We start from the raw sequence: 9,839 nt of genomic DNA on the forward strand, positions 1-9,839 counted from the left end.
AGTTCCATACACATTGCATTGTGCATTGTACTAGTAGGAAGGCATATATAACGCTCTTCGTGATCTTAGGTATACGACAAAAGACAAAAACCAAAATAGACAAAGAAAGAAGGTATTTTTACACAAAAAAAACATAATCATTGAGTTATATTGTTTATCTAACTTACTTTATTCTGTCAATATTTCGATTAACAGTTCCAACCAACTCATTCATATTTACGTTGAATTTTGTTTTACTGTTTCGTTTTATTGAGTTGCTTTATATATATAAAATGTATTTTCCAATATCTTACTGAAATAGACTCAAGAATACAGTATGTTTATCGAAATAAAATAGGCTAACGATGATTCCCAATAAATGACGTCATTGTTATTGACCATATTTTATCTGGAACTTTGAACAGTATTTAAGGCCGTTAATATTTACATGTTCGAAGGCTTTATTGTGCATTTCTTTTCTTGTGGCAAGCCCTGCTGATGTTTGCTAACCTCGCCCTCTGACTTTCACTCTATTTCACTATTTGGATAATCAGATAACATGAACAATAAAGGTATGTAGTTTTTACAAATATTTCTTTAAAATGCTGTGTCATTCTCAGTTCGTTTTGAAGTCTTCATAGGCATTGAACTTGTTTCATTGCTCGTATACTAGTTGTAGCAAGTTCGTATACATGATACCTAGTTTATCTTTATATTGGTCTATCTTGATACATCATCATAATAACACTTAGGCCACTCCATATTTTTGGTTTACAAATGTTTTGGCAGAAAGTTCCACTGGGTGGTCCTTCAGAAATTATAAATGTTTCATTCACAGAAATCAAATAATGGTATTCATTATATGCAAAATCTCATCATAATGAATAAGTTAATTGCATCATTGAATGGTATTTTGCATCAATTTAAGATGTTTCATTAGGTGTGATGAGGTATCTTGACACAAAAACCAAAGGTTGGAGTTACCCTTGACCTTTAAATTGGAGGCCCTTATCTTTATATATAAATGCTTAACAATCTCAATTATGAAAATTAAGGCAAAGGGGTATTTTGAATAATTTGTTATGAAATATCATTGTATGATATTGCCAAACATGAGCGTATTGTTTCTTGCAAAATGTGTTCAAAGTTTCATATCAATATTAAGACTGTGTTTCTTAATTAAGGCCAAGGTCAGTGGTTAATGCCTACACATATGACACCTATGCTTGGGCGGCTAATTCTTGCATAAAAACATAACCTAGATTTTTATGTTTTCAGAAATCATGAGAGTTAAACAGACATAGGAATAAAATATCATGTACAAAAATATTTATGACTTATTTTAACAATTTAACAATAACGTAAAACGATATATAATTCAGTAACAATACAATGTCTTTAGTAAGGCATAAACTTTTATAGCTCTACTATGCAAGTTAAAAAGTAATGTTATTCCTCGTTCGACTGTTTTCAGCATTTGAGTTATTGCTTCACATCCTGTGTCATAATGTCAGGTTTAAATAGACGTCTAAATTTTGATGTGTGCAATTCACGTGTATGTACATGTATTTCTGAAGTCCTTGTGAAGATCTTACTTCATTTAATGTAGTCTGTTCTTGAACCGAATCTGTCTCTTGTGTTATGCAGAACAATAGAAAGAAACTGACAGCTTTACCATTACTTAGACTACCTTGTACAACCACTGACATACTAGTAAGTTTAAGCAGATCATTAGTATCAACTACTTTCTCCTGTTGAACATCAATTCAGTCGACTTTAACATCCAAAAAGGACACCTGAAATAAAATAAATGATATTATCAGCATGCATGCACTGTTTAATAGTTGCAGCATTTACCAAATACACAAATGACAATGTGTCATTTATTTGATTTAATAGCAACCTCAATGAACAACAATCTTTCACATAATTGATAAATGTTCCTTACATGTTTACTCATCTATCAATCTTTTCTGCCTTTAACTCGAAAGTGAATGCGGAATACAACGGGAAGTCCCTGTCATCTTGATGAAGTTATTATTTATGGTAAAAGGTGTTACCAAAAATTACCATCGCCTGTGTTGTAATCCAAAATGTATAAAAAGAGTGGCCTTATAGAAAAGCATTAAGTTAATTCAAGTACTCAATGAGCTTTTAAATGAAGGTACCAAAGTATAGCTGACGTTCATATTTTTTTAAAGTACAGTTTAACCTTCATCATAGACTATACTGATTGTGACCTGTTTGTGGAAGTTGAGATGTCATTGATTAGCTTCTCTTCCAATTAAATAAATGGTGATAAAATACAATCAAATATACCTTATAAACACTATTTACTTTCTTATCTGTATCCCCCCGTCTTATTACTTAATTTGCTCTTACCCAGGTAAAGAATTAAAGGTCCACAAGGCCTCTTATAAACCATGTGAATCATGTTTACTTATCTGATTTTAAAACATCTAAAGGCTTTTTTACATTATGGTTCCTCAGTTTGTATCTTGTCTCCAAAGGTGTCACAGTTGTGATTTCATTGCAAGACCTTTTTTTAAAAAAATGAAGAAAGGAAAGCTTAAACGGGGAAAGTCTGGCGGAGTATACCAGTCTGGAAAAAAGTACGCAAAAGCTCACCGTGCGGCTTAGGGGTCTGATATTATTCCCGGCCCCAGTTCAGCTGGAGATGTCGATTCCACATGGGTGGAAAACTGACCAAGTTCACCAGAACTACGCCCTCGGCAGTATCTGCAAGAGAAGGGGGGTGTAAACAGGGAAACCGCAGAGTAAATTCGAGACAGTTCTTAAACATCATAAGTAGTATACATGTGCAGCTTATAGAATATGATAAGAAGTGCCAGAGTCTGATTTTAAGTATTCTTAAAGAGACAATGGTTGGTCTTGGATCTAAACTTGAATTTTGATGCCGAAATGGGGTGCTAATTGGAGCCCAAATATGTTTCCAAAAATGCGCACCAAAATGTCTAAACAAGAAGCTGCTTCCGCACAAGCCAAGGACATAAAGGCTCGCTGTTCAATAATTATTGAAAGATTGTGAGAGATTGGTGGTGGCAACATTATAGGTCAGATTTACCGCTTAAGGCTACAATTGAGTGCTATTCTGCAAACTGCAGTCACTGTCCACATGAGTCTCTCGTCTGTGAGGGGAAAGGTGGCTTAGGTGACTGGTGGTACTACTCTGCATTTCTGCCCACACATTACATCGAGAACCTGAACATGACAGCGAATGACCGTGCGCTCATGGAAACTATAATGGAAATAAGACTTAGTGAACAGGCAGTTTTGAGCGTATCGGATGACACTTCCATACAAAAGTGTGAAGCGTTCAATACAGGAGTACTGTCTACAATGCCGAACCATGCAAATATGTCAAGAAGCTTTGCTGGTTTTCTGGCATCAAAGACACTGCAACTGAACAACTCACTAGAAATGTCTGTTCAGAAAAAAGTAACAACTATAACTGGGCAGTCTTTGTCTCCCAGAGCATCTAGTTACTTGTCAGCAGCCTCAGAAAAGTTTGCAAGTATCAAACACATATTAATTTCCGCACAAAGCGCAAAATGAGGCGGGCAAACATAAAGCGAAATTATTGGACAGTAAAGAAATCTGGAAAGTATGTCGAAATATATGCCAAGGGTCAGCTTGATGATTTGGGTCTAGCCTAATTTAAAGTGTTACTCGGTTACACGGCGGAGTTAATCAAATACAACAACATCAAAGTAACAGAGAAAAAGAATGAAACGGCATTTAACTCCGTCACATTCATGGCACAATGTCTGATGATGGTCTGATATGCCGATCAAAATGGAGAATATGTGAAGCTAGCAGCAATATTGCAGCACACGCCCACACTCACATTCACACTCATCTTGTTAGGTTATCATACGTATTCACTTGCACACACTCGCACTAAATAAATCAATCATCAATCAATCAATCAACATGCACACTCATTTGTTTTTTTTTCTTTTCATCTTTCAATACGTGCCGAAAACTGGGAACAGTCGCATTTGGAAAAATCTTAAATGTTTTATGTAACTCATTTCCGTCGGTTTTAATATTAAACAAGCCTTAATGAGATTTCTTGTTCTATCTTGGAAGATACGCAAAGGAAACATTATTAAAAATAGAATAAATATATATCGTATTTCCTAAAATCTTCTTCCAAATGATATACCTTAGTAAACTATTGGAAAAAATTGACGTGATACGTTGAACCATTTCAAGTAAACTTAATCGCTGAAAATAACTGTTTTAAAGATAACGCAAATCTGCAAAGACTATTTGATTAAAAAAATGGAAAGCTAAGTTTTGTAAACACGCTTGATTAAACGTTATACTTTTGTAAGGAATTAATTCTCAAAAATCGGAAGTCAAGTACCCTTGAAAGTATTGCTATTAGTTTAAACATGTTTATTTTACAACGATTGTGAAACAAGGTATTACAACATTATAGTAATCACTCTCTTTGGCACGATTTTACCCGAGAGTGTGGTCTTGTGCTGTGGGGGAAACCGAAGAACCCGGAGAAAACCCACTTGTCCGGCTTGGTGACCATAAACCAAACTCACATGCGCATAAGCCGGGAATCGAACCCGGGTCGCCTAGGTGAGAAGCGAGTGCGCTAACCACTGCGCTAACCAGACAACCAAAGTATTGCTATTGTATATATTCAACCTATATTTTGTGCCTTTAATAACACTACTACATGAATTTGGCCCCCTCTGTGACATAAGTGCAATAAGCAGAAGACCAGCAGGGGTTTGTCTCGTCAAACATTACTTAAATTAGGCCTTTAAAGAATGTTTGGCATGATTATCCCCTTCTGTGCATCTCCTGTGCATTGCACTGGTATCACAGTAGTGGCCAATTATCTGTAGATTTGGTTATTAGCTCAGGGCCATTTTAGGTTGGCACTTTTGGAGACAATAATCTGATTATCTCACTAATACATGTAGTCAATTACATACGCTAATGTAATTATTAATTGAAACAATTTGAAAAAAATCATCAACATATCAGAGTAATTAGTTTTTTTTTAAAAGTTTTATAACATTTATATTTAAATCCACTTTAAATGCATGGTCACTATTGTTATATCAAAATGTGAAGCATCATGGTAAATCATATATATGGGCTGTTATAAATAACATTACTATCTTTCTTTTTCTAATGCATTGTAATAATAATGTTATTATCATTTGAAATTGAGAACATCAACTAAAAAACAATATGTATTGTATATGTATATGTCCATTTCTATAATAAAACCTCTATAACGTCACAGTTGGACACTCAGATCGGAGATCTGATAAGCAGCACCGGGCAATTAAGATGAAGATCAATACAAATAAGGCCTTTAAGCGTAAGAATAATTAGAGGTTTCATTATATAGGCCGATTTTGTAACCTATGTGTTTTGTTTTTCCAACGCAGTTCAAGTTTCAATAAACCTTTAAAAAGACTATAGGTTTGCTTCAAGCTTATAAACGAAGCGGTATTTTGGTATACCCATTTGATATATTCATATTGGCAAATATTCAAGTGTTAGTTATCGGCTATATTTAAACTCGTAGCTCAAGTTTCAACAACTATTAATGATTTATAGGTTTGCTTCAAGCTGATAACGAAGCGTTATTTTGGTTTGCCATTTTAATACATTCATATTGGCAAATACACAAGTGTTAGTAATTGGCTGTATTTAAACTCGTAGCTCACGTTTCAATAACATTTCTATGTTTGCTTCAAGCTGATGATCTGTTATTCGTAGCTCAAATTTCAACACGTATTAATGATTTATAGATTTGCTTCAAGCTGATATACGAAGCGTAATGCCTTGGTATGCCTTTAACCTTTTAACAAACTGAAAGGTTGCGTTCATTGCTGGATTATTAGACTTTACTGTTGGATTGTTTCATGTTATACATAAAGAAGGTAATGGAATATAATTAAAAGAAGATCTAATTGGCAGCGACTATCGTGGATAAGTACAAGTAAGAACAGCAAACTACTTATTGTATACAACTCTATAGATCTCTCTATATATATGAAACAGTGAATTACCAATTTTATTTGATTATTGTTGTTAGTTTTGTTGTTTTCTAGTAAATAATAAAATAATGATAAAAGTAATAATTATGATAAAAAGATGTGACGTAACGTCATTTCAGCAATGAACTGCGTGATTGATATCATTATCGGAATATGAACGCAGTTGGGCTGGTCAACGTGTGTGGCGTCCGAAGGACTCCATGCGTACTTTAACCAGCCCAACTTCGTTAATATCCCCGATAATGACATCAATCAAGCAATTCATTACTTATGTTTACACCAATAGCTCATTATATTTTTCCAAAACTGTTGAAAAAAACCAACCTTTATATTATTTAAGAAAATCATTCAGAAATGTTTTCTCACCCATTGACGACCCGACTGTAACCGGAAACAGTTTGTCATATGACGTCATACCAACGCAGAACAATATAATAGTTCATAGGACTTTTTTAATGTAACATTGAAACGCTAGTGACAACAATAATTTAACAATTGATAATTTTCCACTTGTAAACATGTTGATTAAAGTTTTTTGTGGCCTGCTGACACACTAAAAACAATAATAGGATAAACAATTGCCAATGTACATGTTTACTTATACGAGATCATTAGCGATCCGAGCATACCCAAAGATGCTGCTTTCATTGAAATTGAGGTGTAAATAAATATTGATAAAGAACGTTGAAAATGGCCGCTTTATATAACGACGTTTCATGTTTTTAGCGCTGAAATTTGGCATAAAAGTATGTATGATATAAATAGAATAAAACATTGGCGGTCATTCAATTTAATAAACACATCTACTAAGATTGTAAAACAAACCACCATTTATCGTTTTTAATCGATTTTAGAAAACTCGTTAAATAAATTCCGTATTAGATGACCATAAGAGTGAGATCCACTATTTATTATATGCTTTTCGGCTGTTAAAAGTTTCATCAGTGAAATAGAATTAGTCTTCTATTTATATACCATTAAGGCCAAAAAAACAACAACCTGTGTTTCCGGTAACATGGCGAAAAAAATAGGGTCGGTCGGTCGGGATTTTTTTTTTTTTTTTTACAGTTTCCATATCATGCAATTTTCTGTTGCATCAGATCAATTATGTTATATCTAAGCGTTTCCTAATTTACAAAAACTCTGATAAAAATAGCATTGTTAAATGTCTAAAATCATTTCCTTACCTTAGACTACCGTATTTCCCCCCCAATTTTGCCCATGAAATCTGGTGTTTTTTTGTATACAATGCTCGTTTATAAGTCTCGATCGGTTTTTAGGGAAAATCCGGCACTTTAATTTCTACGAATCTGTAATAATGTTCTAGCCAAACAGTCAATTAACAACTAAATTTGTTAATATTCTTGAGGTAAATCGCCGATTTTCTCGTAAACTGTGAGCTCCTTAAGGCCTTTAAGTGTAGTTAGGTTAATAATAGAACAAGTAAACGCGGATATGATTTTATTTTACTTATCTTATTTTCGTACAATCAAAGTTTCATTCATACATATAGTGAATTCAAACATTTCGGTCATTGTTTTAAGATTCCCAGACGACGATTATTGATTATTAATTTTTCGATCGTATGGTATTTTCTTACCAGCCTAGGCGAAATCCTGGCAATCAAATGGGATCATACGGTATCCGACTGACCGAATTAAATACAAACCGTCGCCACGCGCCTTTGATCTTATCACCGCTCGTGCTCTGACGTCACAAATTGTACCGTTTGATCTGCAGCCAACACATTCCAATAAATGTGTTGTTTGGATTTCAGTTGATTGGACTTAAATAAGGCGAAATAAATAACTATTGATAATAGCCAATAAATTAATGTAACGATTAATGAAATGTGTATTGGAACCTTGCTGTTAGCCTGCATGAATTTGCAACGCCTAATCGTAAGAAGCCTGCATGAATTCGCAAAGCCTAATCGTAAAAAAGTAAGTTTTATTTTGGACATGGATATGGATAAATACCGCGAACTATAATCCAAAATGTTTTCATTATAAAGACAGCAAAATATGTCTCCTGTGGTCAACCACGTGTTTGGACCGTAAACATGCGTTTGCCAATTAGAAGATATCGGACAGGGTTCGCCGCCCTCCGCCATTTTGTTTTCCCGTCTCGGAAATACATAATCAGGAATGAAAGTTTATTCTCTTGGGTCATTAAAAGACAAACAACGAAAATAATGACGATATATTTAAAAAAAATATATTTTACAATAGAATTTAAAAATATTTTTTTCTTTTATGTCAATTTTTTTTAGGGTCGGCGAGGAAAAAATAGGGTCGGTCGGGTCACCGGAAACACAGGTATTTTTTTTTTGCCTAAGTATTCTCTATCAAAATAGTTTTTGTGATTCCCATGGAAAAAACAATTCATGATTCAAGCATGGTTTGTAACTTGTATCGATAATGCAATACAGCGTTATAATATAAACTGTACGATATTATCTCTTTTAACATTTCTTATTTCGAAACAATAATACACACACGTTATTTCCATCGCTTACATCCTAAATTCAATTCCTAATTTCCTCATTTAAAGATATCCGGGTTAGTTGAACAACTGCGCTTTAAACGGAGCGTTGTGTGCTGTAAATATACTGTACATTTACATTTCTAGTGCATAATCATGTTAAGGCCAAAGAAAATTATTAATTGTTTATTACATTCAAAATGGTAATGACATGATTCCCCCACATCCCCTCTATATGTTATAAATACGAGCCATTCTCTGGGAAAATATTCATTTTAGATAGCTATCGCATGTTCTTTTGCGACCCATATATCTAAGGATTGTTGCCAAGGCAGCCGCCATATTAGACTGTTAAAGCAGGTTTTCTGTACAGAAGAGTGATAGAGGGACAGGGTTAATATCATTAAAGTTGCCATTTTTATTAGACCAATTGTTTAGTTCCTAGATTCAAACTGGCAAAGGAGAGTAATCAAGTATAAGAAGCTTGTTTTGTAAACAGTTGTAAAACAGGGGCGGGCAACCAAACATACCAACCTATATATTTAAAGATGCCCTCTGGCTCCCAAATAACAATTACCACAATTAATAGAATTGTTTTAATATACAAAAGAAATGAATACATATCGAAAAAAATCAGTAATTAATATTTTCCATAAATACATTATTTAGTATGTAGTTAAAGGTGTATCACTCAAAAGTCATATTTGTTATACATGTGTATGTATTGACTTTGATCAAGAGTGTCACTTTAAGCGTAAGAATAGTTTTAGGTTTCATTATATGGGACGATTTTGTAACCTATGTGTTTTGTTTTTCCAACGCAGTTCAAGTTTCAATAAACCTTTGAAACAGACTATAGGTTTGTTTCAAGCTGATAAACGAAGCGTTATTTTGGTATGCCCTTTGAATACATTCATATTGGCAAATACACAAGTGTTAGTTATCGGCTATATTTAAACTCGTAGCTCAAGTTTCAACAAATATTAATGATTTATAGGTTTGCTTCAAGCTGATAAACGAAGCGTCATTTTGGTTTGCCATTTTAATACATTCATATTGGCAAATATACAAGTGTTATCGGCTATATCTAAACTCGCAGGTTGCGTTTTTGTTGGATTGTTGGACTTTTTCGTTGGATTGTTTGATATGCATTTGAAATAAACTATGAAACTATGAAACTATATATAAATTTGAAACAGTGAATTATTAAATCATACAATCCAACAATAAAATCCAACAAGAAACACAACCTACGAGTTATATTTACAGTATAAAACGAAAACACTGGTATATAGGGGATATAATGGTAGGAGC

Source organism: Mya arenaria, chromosome 6, assembly GCF_026914265.1.
Source record: "Mya arenaria isolate MELC-2E11 chromosome 6, ASM2691426v1".
Taxonomy (NCBI): Eukaryota; Metazoa; Mollusca; class Bivalvia; order Myida; family Myidae; genus Mya; species Mya arenaria.